A 17,149-nucleotide genomic window follows, 5' to 3' on the forward strand; every position below is an offset into this window, starting at 1 on the left:
TACAAAACCTGCAAAGACTGAATCAATTCAGCCTCAGGCTTTTTGACTATCTGTACTTAGCCCAAAGGACAGTTCACAAAATCCCCTTCCTAAATCTCAGGTTTGATTTGGTATACAGAGAGCCAAACACTGAGCTGGTGAAATCAGTAGAGCTCCGCAACTGACACTGGCTGAAAATCTGGATCACAAACTTTGAGAAACAGTTTTCATTATTATACTTATACTACTACTAATAATAAAATATTGCCGAAAAATTCTACAGCCAATGTTTTCACATGCTACAACTTCCAATAGCATTGCTGCCATTTGAACGATTCTTTGATATTTGTAATAAGGTTTATAGGTTTCCCAAGGAATGTATTCTGATTACAGAGGCCTCATAGATTCGGGGCCAATTATACTAGCTGAAAGGTTGCTGCCTCCAGAAAGAATGTAGCAATTTGTGAAAATGATTTCATAGGGATGAATGCTCATTAAAATCATATAGAAACAGTGGTGGTAAGAGCTGATGTAAAGTTCTGTTATGAACAGCTGTGTACTTAGGAGGCAGAAAATAAATAGCTGCTTGCCAGGCAATAAAAGTGTATTTGTTTTATCCAATGCAGAGCGTTGGCCAAAACCAGCGCAGACTTTAAATTATCTTTGGCGCTGTCAGTCCAGGGCAGGCCATACCCATGTCTCTGTCTATGGCTTGAGTGAGTGCAGCCTGCAGGCTGCTCTAATTTATAGTAGAAGGAAATGTGGTAGATCTCACCTGGACATCAACAAACCGTTTGATACAGTGTCACATGGGCAACTATTAGTTAAGGCAGAAATGTATTGATTAGCTGCAGAATCGTAAGGTGCATAAGGACATGGCTTAAGACAAGCAATAGAGAGTGCTGAAAGGAAAAGCGTCTGGCTGGAGCAACCTTAGGAGGAGAGTTCCTCAAGTATCAGTCCTAGAACCAAATCTTGTTGGTCCTTAAAGACTTCGACACAGATAGTAGGGGTGGGTCATGAAATTTGCTGATGACACAAAGGTAGGGGCCATCTGCAATGCAGAGGAGGATGAGAAGAGCTGGATGACTTTACAGACTACAGTAACAGGAATGGGCTGAAATTCATTGATACACAGGGCAAGGTCACACACCTGGGGACTAACAGAAAGCAGTTCTGCTATTATATGGGAAGAAGAGAACTGCAGAAGGATCTGGATGCATGCGCTGATCACAGGATGACTCTGAGCCACCACTGTGCTGCAGCCAAGAAAAAGGCAAATGCATCAGGAGAAGGATTTCCAGCAGAGGTAGGGAAGTGTTAGTCCCAATACACAAGGATCTGGTGAAACCTCCTCTGAAATTCCATATACAGCCCCTCCTGCAACATCTTGTACCAGCAGCAACTATATAAAGCAATTTGAATGGAGGGGAAAATCCACACCTATATGTGCATTATATACTTGAGGACTTTTTTAAATTTTTATGCTCTTCCCTTTGAAGATGTAGCCCTGATTTCATGAAGGGGCAAGGTCAGAACCAATTTTATTTCTATCTTTTTCGTTATGCTGTAAAAGCGAAGGCGGGCTTTTATGTTTATTTTAATTCACCCTGCCATTCGATGGCACAGCTTCAGGTCTGAAATGCCTGGTCATTTATTAAGAAGCTCTATCATTTCGATAGCACTATCATGCACATTGTAAAATTCCAGTGAGATTAATAACATCAGTGATGGTTCTTGCATTATACTTTAATATACCTATCGCACCTTCTTCCCTACCGCCTTAGTATTTACAGAGCTATGAAGAAACCAGCACTCTAATATGTCCTATTCCCAGCTCTGGGACACATTCATAAAATAGGAAATGTTATCTTGGCTTTCATGCATCTCAAGAGAAGATTTTAGCCCTTTGCCACTACTGAACGTTTGCAGAGCTCCAGGCTTTACCTATTTTCCTAGGGTTTGTTTTTAATCCATGAAAAATGCTAACATATAATCAAAATGTCATTATTTTAAAAAATGGTTGAAAATGGTTGTCACCAATCTATATTTATGTTGTCAAATAAATTGCTGATACAGGTATATCACTGACTGCAATTCTACCAATGCTAAGAGTTGTGTTTCATTATTTTCAGCACTACAGTAGAAGATACATTTGATTCACTTGTCTCTTTTGGAGAAGAGAGCCCTAAAAATACAATCATTGAGAATTTCTCCAAGCTTTTATTTTCTGAAAAGCAAACTGAGTGCTGTAGAAATATGTCAGATCAACAGCCTTGGACAAGATAGCCTTCTGCTGCATTGCATGGTGTTACTATAAAATAGCAGTTGCGGTATACACTTCCCCACCGTGAACTTCCACACTTACTCTATAAACCATGAGCAGATCCTCAGTGGGTTTCAGGTGACATCGCTGCACTGAAACTAGGATAAAGAAGGGCAGAAACTGGACAGAAGTCAGCTTTATAGTTTCCTCTGATATTCAATCCGCGTGTGTTCTTCAAGGAAACCACCGTAGCAAGATACAATAAAGGGGCTCCACTTTTCTTTTGGCCTCTTGTAATTCATTGTTTAGTGTATGGATGATGTACATCCATAATAACCACTCTCCCTTTGAGAACTGCATTAGGATTCTCTTCCCATTAATTTTGACTTGATTTCATTTAATCGCCATGCCTAAAGAATTATTATTGTTGAAATCTAGAGGCTGTCACCCCCATGCATTTAAAGCAGCCCATTCTAGAAATTCAGTCAGCTCTTCAAAACACTTGGCAGGCCCACGGGATGAGACTTTAACTTCCATTTTTTTCCAAGGCAAGAAAGTCTTCTGGAATCTCATGCATCTCCTTTCATTTCTTCCCCCTTCTCTGTACACAGGAAGTTAAGAGAGAACCTTAAAATGTATATGTGAAGTTAATAAAGTGGGTCTCATACTAGCCCATCACTGAATATTATTTTGCTCATATCTGGAATTATTTTAACCTTTTCTAGTCAAGCCCTAAAATCCCTCTTCCTCCTCCCTCTCTCACCAACCCCAGTTCAAAAGGAAAAACAAACCCAGCAATACAAATAGCAACATAGGCCCAATTCTTCACCATGCTAAATTTGCTCATGCCCACATTACCCACTCAAGTCTGTGTCTTTATACTGCAAAGGCAGAGCAGGGATCTTTGCAAGGATCACAGCACCATGGAGCCTCAGTCTGAATTGCAGCACTATAAAACAAATATTTAGTATTGCTGCTAGTGCTACAAGCCATGTCTGAGCTTTGGCTGGTTGGCTATCAAACAGCTTCTTTAATCCTTGCTTGCTAGGCTGAAGTAGTCTCTAAGATTTATAATAACTAGCTGTATATTAATTCCTTATTAGAATATTAATGAGGCATACTATTGGAATCACTCCCAATTTGGCTTTTGACTGCAGCTAGTCTGAGACCTGGATTAAAGCCGACATACCCTGCAACCTTGTGAGAAGACTGAAACCTTTGGAAAGCAGTGAATGAAGGATGGCATACTGCCGTTCACAACACCCAGTCTATATTCATGCAACTTACTTCAAGCCATGTGAATGCAGACTGGGAGCAGCGTGTAAAGGTGTCTGCCGCTTTTGGAAGCTGAGCGGGGAAACCAGTGCAAGTAACATAGGGTAGGAGGAAGGGTGTGTCGGATTGGGGTGGGCTAGGAGGTCTAGGAAATTGTGTTGGTAGGTCCACAGCGGGGCACAGGCGATCTGTCCAGGGTCTAAAAATAGCTCAGTCAGGGTCAGAGGGGTAGGAAGAGCGCAGCCCCAGGGCTAAGGTGAGGGCTGCGCTCCAAACACATACAGCCATTCAATAAATTGGGTTAACCCAATCCAGATCTAAGTCCTCAGGTGTACTAATTTATGTAAATGAGCCTGCCCAGATAGGGTTAGGATGATCTAAGTGTCTAACTAAATTGATCTACATATACGGCTGTGTGTACCCAAAGAGAAGAGCATGTAGTTCTTGCCCAAACCTTAATGGATATTCTCAAATAACTTGAACACCCTGCCTGAGATCTCTACACCAAGTCGTCTCCTTCTGGACCTGCCCCTCGTTCCTTAGCTGGGCCACCTGTAGAGTCAAAGCAGTCACGGCAACCCATACTGAAATACACCCAGAGGGACCGAATCCGAAGTGCTGTTTTTCAGGGACTGCTTGTGGTGGAATTAGTAGTGATAAATGTCTTATAGTTATATCAATTTACGTTAGAAGATTTTAATACCCTTTACAAAAATGGCCCCATTTTGCAAATGAGGAAACTGAGGCACAGACTTGTTCCAAATCGACCAACAGACCAGCAGCAAATTGGGATTAGTATCTGGGTTTCCTGAACACCAGTCCACCATTCCAGCCACTAAGCCACACTGCTCTGAAGAAACACAAAGTAGTCAGGTGAAAACTGGAATCACCTACAACGTAGTCTGATGTCCTCATTCTCTATTGCCTTGTAACTCGGGCAATCATTTCTACCTGTAATAGTCTGCCCCGTTAACATTTTAGTCCTTTGTTATACCAAAGGCAGTAGGAGGTTTGAGGCAATATAAAATCAGTCCCAAGTTTTGGGGTGCAATTCCTTTCAGCACTTTACCATTCAGATGATTTTATGGGAACCACTAAGGTTTCTGATTTATGTGGAACAACAAGGGCATTTAGCACACGTGTGTGTGCGCACGCACGCACATGCATGTGTGCGTAAAGTCCATATTTAAAAATGTCGCGATTATAATGTGTTTCACGCTGTGGGACCTGAATGTCAGACTAAATCTTTCTCTGTTCTAAAACAGTCTGGTTGGAAGCAAAAAACGTTGCTTTTCCTGGAATCATTTCAGAAGATTGTGCCTTTGGACCTGTTCCAAAGCCCAGTGAAATCAGTGCAAGAGTTGAAGTGAAGTCTACCAGCTCAGACCATTGACCTCGGGTTGAGCCATTGCTTCTCATGGTACATTAAGGAACCTCACCCTTTTCTTTTATATCCTCTCCCGGCATCCTCTTTTTCTGTGTCAGTTCCCTTCTCTGTCCTCCCCTGCCACTTCATTCCTGACAGTGAAGTGCAGCAGGGTCACTTCCCACTTGTTAGGTCTTCATGGGATGTGCTTCAGAGGTTGGCAGGAACCAAGAGAAATCCAGGACGCTTGCTAACATTCTGGACCACAAGTTTAGTCACTTGAAGGCCAGGTTTTTGCTTCCTCCTATCTGCAGTCTTCAAAGGGGATCAGCTAACCCACAGTCTGCTCTAGCATCCCCTTTTAAAGAACACCACAAGCAGACACCCGAGTTTCAGCTGCCCAAACAGAAGGCTGATTAACCAAAAAATGGGCCAGTGGCAAGACTGGATTGGGGCAGTTTTCTTAATGTGCAGAGTGCCTACAGCCCCACAGTGCCAAGAACTGTGTGCCCCAATAACAAAGGAACAGCCCCTGTCCCAAAGGGTTTTCATGGTGGCAGCTATTCCAAGTTAGTGGTTAAAGCAGAGAACACAATGACGCTCTCTGAAATTTTTATTACTTTATGGTCTTGTAAACGTTTTGCCTTACATGCAGTAGCACTGTGCACACCACAATCACAGCGACCCATGCACGCTAATATGTTTTAAATGCACAACAATTGTTTGCTCAAACAGGGTCCATTTCCCCTTAGAAAACCATCCCTTCACTCCAAATACCTCTCTGACCCCCAGGAGATTTTCTCACTGAAATTATCCTAAATTGAATATCATCACAAATTGAATTGTGCTAAATTGAAGTTCATCACAAAGGTAGAAGTTTTTGCAAAGGTAAAGACTACCTTCACAAAGATAGATGCCGCCTTTGTTGCACTGACCATTCTGCACCCTGATAGCTGGCACTATCTGCTCCAAGAAATCTCTCTTCATTTGTTAGCAGAGCTTTCACTCTGAATTCTGTTATTATATGCATGCATTTCCCCTTCAGTGAGTGGACAGCACAAAATTATTCTAGATCCAGCCCATAGTTAGCCTAATGACCAGGAAAGCACCAATTTGTGAGACTTCCCCCAATGCCAGATGTTTGGGGCATGTTACCCATTTCACATGGGCAAAAAGGTTTGACTCTGCACACTCTCAGAAATAATTCTTGCTCCACAATACTAGTTCCAGGTCCCCTGTAGCCGGTATGCTGTAGTGTGAAGGTCAATAAAAACAAGCAGTTTCTGAAAGACCTGGGACTTCATATGAATGTGGTAGTGTTAATTATTGTAACAGTTTCTAAAAGTTGACAGATAAATTAATGCACATGGGGGACACATACACATCAATCACATGCCCAATACATCTTTCATAGTAGCCTGATGTAGTGCTAAATACTTGCCTGTTTCCCCAAAGGCACACATATACTGTACCACGTCTATAACTACTACTCAAGAAATCTTATAAGTAAGGGACTGATGATGACAGATTCAGAAATCACCTCACGGCCACCGGTTCTTTTCAGCTTTGTTCCTGGCTGCATAGATATATTTTTATGTAACTACACATGGCAAAGCACAAAGTAAAAACCCAGCTAAATATGCAGTCATATGATATACATCATACCAGTTAGAGCAGCCAGTCACCTATGAAATCACCTTCGCCAACTCCTTCCCACACAGAGTTGTACTGCTACCTCCAGGGCTCTGGCAAATTAGTTTTAAACAACTGAAACCAAAGGGATGTCTTCCGTGGACACACTGCATAAGCTTGTTAACAGAATAAGCCTATGAGTGGCATTTCCATCCCCCAGACCAGACAGTTGCATTATGAGATCATAAAATGTGAATGTAACTAATATGCATGACAGTTTTACCACTCTGAAGAAACCAAGACAGTTTCTCCCCCATCCTTCTTCTAGTGTGAAGACAAAAAACCCTAAGAGATTCAGCAGCTCTAACGCTATTTCTGATGCCCAGGGAAGAAGTCCTACCAGGCTCTGTAGAAATAGGTAGAACCCCCTCATTCTGTATAAAACATTTGGAAATATATTTTCTACACTCAGCTATTGAATGGCTTGGGGAATGGTTGGTATTGTTATGGAAGCAGGTCAAGAAAGGCATGTCAAAAAGAAGGATTCGAAGAGCTTACAGACTGACGCATAGCATGGTGAGGGCAGGGCGTGGAATGGAGCGCGTAGTGGAATATTACAGTATATCGACTGATCTCACTTCTACCTTATGAATGCACTACCATCATTGGGACTAACCCAGTATAAAGTCAGCACAAGTGAGCTCAGGGGAAGAGAGCTGCTCATGTGATTAAATTATTGGACTGGAAGGCAGGAGATTTTGGTCTACTTCCTGCATGACCATGAGCAAATATATGCATCTCAGTTTCCCATCTGGAAAGTGGGGAAAATAATCCATCCCTCTCTTGCAAAGCATTGGAAGGGTAAACTGTTCATTTGTGAGACATGGTTATTAGATGCATAATTGCTGCTACTCCTTAGGATGTGACGAACACGTCCAAACACAAAGGTGTTCAGTGCAATATACTACATTACCCTGAAGGTACCAGTGAAGCAGATGTGTTGAGACTGGTATTTACAATGTTCATAACCATCTTGCTGCCCCCATCAGCGTGTTGGACCTGCAGGCTTTCTCCTTGTGTATACTGAGACTGCCAGCTCTTTGGAGGCAGAATCACATGCTTATTCTGTAGTTGGACAACACGCAGAGTACAAAGGACTATAATGGCACTCTGATTTTTGCTTGGGGCTTCAAGCTGCTGCACTAAACTCTTGATGCTGCATGCAATCCAACCAGTGGAGGGAGACAAGCAGCTGTACTGTTTCAGCAGGGCTTTAAAGAAGGCTCCAATAGAGCCACGCAAAAATTTTTTTTTTTGGTAAAGAAGAAATTCAACAAAGAAAATGGCATTCTGAATGTACCAAACAAATCCATGAATTTGGATCAAATCTGGCGATACGTTTTGACTGAAAAAATGGGGGAATGAAGGGAGTTTTAAAAACATCCCAATATTTCAGATGTATTTTTTTGCCTTTTTTTCTTTCATTAAAATTTGACCAAAAATAAGGCTAAACCAAAAGGCTTAACACCCTAAAGAACTAAGCATAACATTCCATTTCTGCTCAAACAAAATGTTTTTGGTCGTTTCATTTTTCCCGTTTCCCCATATATTTGGTTAAGTTTGACCTGAACAGATGTTTTGCCCAATTTTACGTCCAGCTTGATATTCAAAACTTTAATATCAGAGTGCACCGGCTGGCTAAAGAAGTGAATCCTGCAGATATTACACAGTATTAGGGAGAATATTCCAAGTCAAAATGCAGAAAAGGTGCACAGCCTCTTGTACGAAATGACAAGAGAATTTGTGCGTAGAGATCAAGTGAGATGCAATTAAAGCTGAGGGGCACTGAGAGATGCATCAGGACCAATGCAAGGCTCACTCTAGCTTCAAAAAAAAAAATGAGCTAAAACAAACATGAGATCATTTACTATTCCTCTGTATAGAAGACCCTCCTCACTCTTTGTCTAGTTCGTTTAAAAAGTTGTAAACAGATTACAGCCCTAAAAAGAGAGCTTTTCTCTGGCATGTGTTCACCAAACATTCTTGTGTTTTAACCAGGACTAATATTTCCAGAAATGACACTCATTTTTAGTGTCTAGAACAGGAATGTGGTTGTGGTTTACTAAATTTAGATAGATCTTCTACGGGTAACAGTTGCCAAAAAATGATATTGTAGTTTCAATAACTTACATTAAAAAATACCTTACACAAATCATTTACATCTGCGGCTATTTTACAGTTGTAAGCATAACAGGGAACTCTAAATTTATCAGGTTTGTCCATCCTGATACTTATTACATATACACATTGTGAAACTAGTAAAGCGAAGTTTATTTCCCTTTGAGGTAGTTTGACAATTTTCTGGAAATTTACGTATGTTTTCTCCCAGACGTTCTCAGAACTTAGGTTAAATTACCTTGTTTTTAACTCGGTGTTCAGCAAGCTACAGCAAAAACCATAGCAGGAGGAGGGGAATTCCACAAGCAGTTAAAGAAATTATTAAATGTCTTTTCTAATACTCACTCTGTTTATTTGTTTTTAATGATAAGATCTGAGCTGGGAAAACGGTAAGGGTCTCAGCTGGCATGCTCTCTATCTTTTGTGAGAATGGGGGACTGATTTACTCAAAACCAGCAAAAGATGCATTCAAGAATAAACATTTCTTCTACGCTTGGATAAGAAGTTCTTGGCCTCTTGAAAGTCTGGTTAAGGGGTTCTTCTCCTTCCCCATGTTTTCCACCTTACCACTGTTGGACTGAAAAAAGCCTTTTTTGGTTTGAATGAATGAGCGCAGAATGCAGAATCAAATGCTGTGGTCCAGGCTTGTCTTGAACCTTTTGAAAGACTGTGCAAAGTTCCCGTGGGTGCCACAATGAAGCCGAGTGCCTATGCTTACTAACTTCCGTAAGTCCATTTGGAGAAATCGTTTCTACGTATTTAAAATGAATCACAGTAGCGCGCGGTATCTGCAATCCAACAAACACCACCTGCACCGTCCACATAACTTCTGGAGAGCAAAAAGAGGAGACACCATGCCAGCTGCTTGTGATGCAAGCTCTTTATGGTAATCGCTGTTCTGAGTTTTATAACAAATTCATTGGAGAAAGAAAGGAAAATCATGGTGACAATGCGGCCAAAACTCAGAGTTGCAGTACAGTACTTAGCAGTGTTTACCTGCTCCAATAATTCACGTCCCAGGGTACAATGTTGTAGATTAGCTCCAGCCCTCATTAAGCAGGATAGAATTATGTGGGTTAACAAAGTAATACTCTTGGTTTTCTTTTGCATTTTAAAAATGGCTTGAGACCTATAAAATCCCTCTGAATCTTATTAAAAGTCTCCTACAATCATTTTTCATCCTGCAACCCAGTTGAGCCGAACTAATAAATTAACATGTTATCTACACGGGTATCCATTATACTTTTCCAGTGAACACTATTAAAAAATGAATAACTATAACAATGGCAGTTGTTCCAATGGGGAAGGAAACAGGTCTAGGAGGTGGTGGGGCCCATTAAGGGGTAATGGATAAAGGGAGCAGCCAACCCATGGCAGAGTCTGGCAGGAGGAGATGAGTCAGGCTCTCTCTCACGAGCGCCGCTGCCCACGACATAAACGATGGGGCTGGAGAAGTCATTAAATAGATACCCACTTATATCAGATTCATAGGAAACCTCACAGAGTCTCAGAGTCGTCTGGTTTTGTCTCCACTGCACACTGAAGTGTCCATGCAGGTATTATCCTGAACTGAGTCACACCCAGGTGCAAAAGACTTGCTTGAGTGTAGTGTGATGTGTTTTAATCAGGCTGACCAGCCTGAAGCATTAAGCTTAAGCTCAAGTATTACTAACATGACTATTTGGCTGGGGCGATGCAGGCCTTGATGTTGGTATGTTAATACTCCATACGTGTTAGCAGCAAATATGGCTTTGGCTTGGAACTCCTTAACCGCGTTTGGTATCAGCTCCCCACACACCCCTCCTTCATTGCCCTTCTACTTGTGCTGGGACCAGATGTGCTACTTTAGAAGCACAGAGTATTCAAAAACTATTCTAGTGAGATGAGACAGATGCTGCGGACACATGGAATATTTTTGTGCTCCTGGCTCAGTGGTGTGGAAACAGGAGCCATGCAGAGTAACTGATGCAAATCACTATGCGAGTAACAAGGCAGTAGGAGTTTCATGCCTGGGGCGGAAATTATATATAGTATGTTGCTCTGTTTCAAGAGGCTTAACAAAGAAGGCAATAAACCATATAAAAAGACAGGGACTCTCACAGTGAAACTAAGACCCAACCAGTGCAAGATTACCAGCCAGGGTCCCCTGTAGAAGACAGGCTTTGCATGGAAAGTATGTGCTAAATCTGCTTATCATTTTATCCTGCTTTCTTACTAAGGCTTTCAGTCTAAATAAATGGTTTTGTGCTTTGGGAAAGCTGCCTAATTGATGATCAGCTCCATCTCTGTCCCTTGGACAAGGCAGGGCTGCAGATGCAGAAATAAACTCAAACCTGCTGGGCTAATCAGAGTGAACTGCAAAGGGATGGCTGCCTTCCCTGTTTAGGAAGAGCATAATACAGATTCCCGCCCCAAGAAAAGAGGCCTGAAATCTAACTCAGGTGTCCTTGAGAGCAGCAAAAGGGGCTGGGGACATGATTTTGCAGCTGCTTCTTCTGTTCTCCTTTCATACATTCTCCTCAATGAGCTGCGGACAAAAAGGAATTTAAGATCCACGACCGATCTTACAACAAGCCTTAAAACCGGCCCAGTGTAAAGGTAAAGACTGAACATGTACTTTGAAGTGAAAAATACCAAGTGCCTCTCTACTTCTTCCCCTTGTAAATACTGCTCCTCCCTGCTAGTCTATCCTTGTGTTGCGTGTGCTTTAATGCAATATGTGGCTGTGCCTCCCTCCCATCTTTTCTCTCATTCTCCTATTCATCCTATTACTTTCCTTCTGAAAAAAAAACAGTACTAGAGAGGGTGCAAACACTTCCACACTTTCATCTTCTTTAATAACTTGCCTTCAGTTCAGAGCATATCCTAAATGAGTTTCTACATACCTGCCCAGGAATTCCCTGTAGCAGCATTTTCTAAGCCTGAGCTTTCCTGACAAGCCTCCTGAGTTCGCATTTATAGTCCAACTCCTAACCAAGGTGGATCCCAGCATTTCCCAGGTGCAGTACATACGAGACATCAGGCAGCCTCTGTGAGCACTGAGGTTTCAATAATCCTGGCAAATGCTCCCCGCTCTCCCAGAAGGACATATGAGAGGCTCAGTCAAGAGGGGGCAACACAGAATCTCACCCACTTAACAGATGACTTCACTCCTCCATTATAAAGTAAGCTCCAGAGCCACAGGCCACGCAGAAATGCTTGACCGGGACCCTAGAAAGAGGAAGAAATAAGAGATCATCTTCCAAATGAGAGTCCTTAGAACAACAAAGGGTGAACTATGAAAGGGCTGGGATTACCACCTCCTGAGCAGTAGCACATTCGAACCAAGGTACAAGACAGAAAATAGCTGCCGTCCCTAGTCTTTAGTAGTACAATTGCCATGTATATTCTGGAAATTCACTGTTCCTTTGTAGTATATCACCCAGCCATGTGAACCATCCATCCACAGCACAGTAATTGCGTAGCATGTTGAAGGCCAAACCTTTACCCATCATTTTTAGCACAGCACACTCACCTTAGAGTTTACAAATGACAACAGCCTGCAAAAGCCAGTCAGTCTGCACACCAACCAGCTCAGTCATGAAATAAATGGAAGGCTCACAGGAGCTCTGGGTGCACTTTCAAGAGGTGAGCGATGACTCTTGCTGGCATGCCCCAAATCACACCTCAGCTTGTGGCTAACTAAGGCAGTTGCAAGTCCTGGTGTTTCCCTTACCCCACTCCCCTCTCTGCCTCACCCCCCCCAAAAAAACCCTTCATAATTTGACAGTAATAGTCTGAACCATTCCACTTTCACAGCACTATTACAACTGTGTTTAGAGTCATTACACTGGGATCATGTAGCATTTTTTTTTTTATACAGCAATTGGGAACCAGAAGCCTGGTGAACCTTTGTGAACCCATCTTAAATAAGCTAATTACTAGTTTTAATTTCATTGAAACATAAATTACCATGCCTAATATAAGCAGAGCAGTCTTGCACAAACTAAACTGACTCCTATGCTTCACTGAATAAAAATACGTTGCTTTTTTTTTTTTTTTTTTTTTTACTGTGCACCCAACTCTTGGTAAAAGCAGCAGGTGATGCAGTATAATAAACTTTGACATGAACAATGTCTCGGCAGCAAAGGCTCCCTGGCTTTCACTAACCCTACGATTGCCAGTGCCTTATGCTGCTTCCTAGGCACCATTCAGAAATGCTTGGTAGAGAGGCAGGGCAAATACTGAGTAGCTGTCCAAAGCTTCAGGTGGTGATTCGAATCGGAGAAGATTCGGCCCAATTCGGTGGCCGAATCGCCGAATCCGAATTGAATCAGGGGACCAATTTAAAGATCCGAATCGATTCAAATCTCTATAAATCTTATTTTAAAAAAAAAGAGCTGGGGAAGCCATTGCCAGGCTGGGAGATGGGGAGGGGAATGGCCTGGCCTGGCTGATTGAATCAGATTCAATGTAATCGAATCGGGACAGTGATTTGAATCACTGAATCGAATCACTGTCCCCTGAATTGGCCACATCCAAATCCAAGGCGAATACTAGCTGCTCTGCACAGGCCTATGGACTAGGAGCTTATGCACAGAATAGAAGTTACGCATGCATCCTGTCCGGGATCCAAACACCAAGAGAGTGAAAACCGTCTGCCCTCCAGTACAAGGCTGCAGACCATACTGACCTGAATGCGAGATGGACCTGTGCGTGCATCCCATGGTAGAGTTTCTCACGTAAACTGGAGTGCCACACACTGAAGAGGGGAAAGACAGATTCATGTGGTGAAACAGTGAATACGTGGTTTTCATATAGAAGAGTTAACTACTGTGGCAGGATGAAAACCTTGACAAATACCACTGCTTAACAAGCCATGTTGATATCTAGCACATCCGCTGTGCAGGAAAACAGCTTCTGACCTGACTTTAACACTTAATTTTTGACCTAGCACATGCTGTGAAACTTCAGTCTTTCGTGCTCAAGAAAGATATACACACTATGTGCATACTGAACGCCTAGCCAGGAGGCCGAACGTTGCCCTATTTGGTGAAAATTGATTCGATTTGTCAGGTGAATAAAATTCTTTATTAAATTTGCCTGCTTGAATGTATGCCTGTGTATTTTAGATTTTCATTACAGTGCTGCTGAATTTTGTCTGAAGTAGTTAAGAATATCATAAGTGATACATCAGTAACAATTGGACCAAGCCACAGCAGAAACCCCCAAGGAGAATGCGCTTCGCCTACGAAACTCAAGTCTAAATACCACTGGTTTAAATTTCTCCCCACCAGAGGTGAGCAGAAGAGAAATTAAGCTGGAAAATATAAAAACACACACAGAAGCACTGCCAAGAGGGACAGCATAAATATTGCAGAAATAGCTGCAAAGTTTAGTAACAAATGTTTGTACGCACAAATTTAGCGATGCTGTCTGGATAATTCCCCACCCCCCACCTTCCCCACCATTCTCTCATCGCAGAATGCATCTGACATTTGATGCCTGGGGAATTCATTTCAGTTGCCCGGGTCTGATTTCTAATTATGATGCAGGATGCATGGTTATAAATTTCCTATGGGATGCTCATTATATAGAGCATATGAATGTGCTGTAATCAGGCGTATTTGTTGCTATGGAAAAACACAGCAAGCATGCAGAGCCTTCTGTGTGGCATCTTTAGTGTCCCTGCACTCCAAGTCTTTAGATGCCTTGGCAGCTCGTGGCATAGCAACATGTTATCTGGCATGAAACCCAAGGACGTTAGGAGTTTTTGCTGGAAACTTGTGGGGGTCTTTAATCTGGTGCTTTTTCAAGAGGTGTGTTAAACTTAGCGACCTTGCATTATCCTTTCTTTAAAGGAAAAGAACAAAGCAAAGTACCATGGGCAGCTAGGTAGGGGTTGAAAATTTGATCCCTCTCTCTCTCTCTCTGCCCCCTTCTCCCAAAGCCCTTAGCTGTTGTCTTCTTCTAATCTATATTAACCACAGCTAATTTTAAAAGGGAAGCCATTATGTTTCATCTATTTATTCAAACACTTGTTCATCCATAGCTAAAGATCAGCTGGATTGACTTCCCATGTGACCAATATTGGAGGCATAAGCCTGAACGCCACAAAAGACAATGCCCAGGTAGAGCGCGCGGGTCTCAGAAATAATCACAATGATTATTAATTAAATCCTTCACTAATCCTGTTTTTGAGTGGCTAGAATGTAATTCTCTCTGTGCTACTGAATTAATGGATTTTGGTGGCACATTAAAATACTCCACCCATTTGTTTTCTGTCTCCCTATTTTAAAACACTTAACCCAGGACCTAGGCCTGTGGAGTCTGAGTGCATTCCTGACGGGTTACACTCAGTCTCCATAGAGAGAGGTCTAGGGAGGCAGCCACACTGCTACGTAACACGTCTTGCCTGCTAATCCACAGGGCTAGGTTGACACTCGATACAGAGGATAATTCCAGTTTGCACACAATGGTTGCTGTGGGAAGCCGGACTGGGAACAAAATTAGAGGACAGGGTAGACAGGATACAAAATAATAGTTTCTTCATGTTGCTAATATTCATAAAAGGTCTGATCTAAAGTCCACTGAAAGCAATGGAAAGACTCGCTGTCTTCTCTGGGCCCTGGATCAGGTCCAAAGTTCTTTTATTACTATAGGCTTTGACCCATGGCCAGTCTTCATATCAGACTTGCCTAGAGAATTTGGAAGAGATTTGCTCAAATCCCAGAAGTGAAGCAATATAGTGGAAAAGCAGACCTACAGTAGCAAAAAAAAGTGCTGCTTGTGTACTTATGCCCGTTATATACCCCCTACCTGAAAGATTATCAGAACTATTGAGTATGTCAAGCGTTGTATTCCCTGGGGTGAATCAAGGTTATTTGTTTGTGCTCTATTCCTGGGAAGAACCTAGCTGACACTCTTGACAATTCTCGTGCACTCATTTATGGCAGGCAAATTAAAATACATTACTTAGAAATAAATAGGGCTGGGCAGGCCTAAACTGCCGTAACAACCCCCTTCTTTAAAAACGTATGTGCTAAATGCAGAGATGCTCAAGACTGGAGTGTTTTTCTGCTAAATCATGAGTTTACCCATCTAGCATTACAATGCAGCTCTCACATTTCTATTCAGCTCGGGTTGGGTGCTGGGTGATGGTTCTAATGTATAAATTGTGTTAGCTCAGATTTCCCCGTACAATGGAAAATGACAGGGCAAATGCATCTCTGTTTTTCAGTGGACACAATTCCATTGGATACAATGGTGATAAAGCAGGGTTGATTATGCTCTACTCTATTTTGCAGTTTCCCTAGAGATTAGCAATTTATAGTTTACTAGAAGAAATATGTAAAAAAAAAAAAAAATGAACGGGTGTGAGAAAAACATGTGGTGTAGGAGTTGCCTTGCTTCAGAAATTAATTTTATTTCTCCCTGGCATTCCCCTTCCTGCCACCTCCTCACCTCTGCCCTTAGGCTCCCTGTTTACCAAGTGCTACAAATGTGCCATGATATTCAGATCTGAGAATAGCTCAGCAGCAGCGTTTGAATGACAGCACAGACAGGCTGTAACTGGCATGATGAAGATTCCCACCCTCTCTGCTTTGAAATGAATCCACCCCTGACTGTTTGCATGTTGCTGTCAGGAGCTCACGCTCTTTAAAGATAAATTAGAAGTGAACCAGACACTAGAGTCCGGAATGCACAAAATTAGCTGATACAATCCCGGGCACGGAGGGCAGCAATTCCCACTCCCTGCCAGCTAAAACACAGCAAGTTCCTCCACATCACAAGAGTACAGGGATGCTGGGATATTTCTGAAATTCCCCCTGACAGACTTGACTGACAGAGCTCCTAAAATAGGAGATGTGAGCAAGTAAGGAATAGGAGCTTCCACACATTAATAGACCATACACAGAACGTTAGCCAGAATGACTGCTTCTTCTTCACCCTTCCCCTCCAGGCTTTAAGAGGGGTGATCATCCGCTCAACTTCAGTTCATGTCCAACTAACATATACATGCCGCTGCTGCCTGAAAAGTTTTGGGTAGCATAGCTGATGGCACGCCAGTCCAAGTGGACAACGCTAGCAAAACAAGTGTCTTCATACCTCTACAGGGAAGGTTTGGACCAGGTTGACCTAGCTGCTGCTGTTTTCGTTTGGAGGATAACTCTTCCTTATTCTGCTTGAATTGTAGGCATCTCACAGGACTTTGTAACCACTCAAGTCAGTGGCATTAATCTACTGTTACGCAGTAGGGCTGTGCAAAGCTTCAGTTGCCGATTCGATATGGAGGAGATTCAGCCCAATTCGGGGACCGAATCTCTGAATCCGAATCAAATCGGGGGACCAATTAAAATCGATTCCAAGCATCCAGCATGGGGGGAGGCGTGTGATGCAGGCACAGCTCGCTCCAGGTGGAAGGGGGCAAGCGACAGCAGGGCATATTCCCCACTCCCAGAGCTGCTGCACCT

Source organism: Crocodylus porosus, unplaced genomic scaffold (assembly GCF_001723895.1).
Source record: "Crocodylus porosus isolate Cpor-Errol unplaced genomic scaffold, CroPor_comp1, whole genome shotgun sequence".
In the NCBI taxonomy this organism is placed as follows: domain Eukaryota; kingdom Metazoa; phylum Chordata; order Crocodylia; family Crocodylidae; genus Crocodylus; species Crocodylus porosus.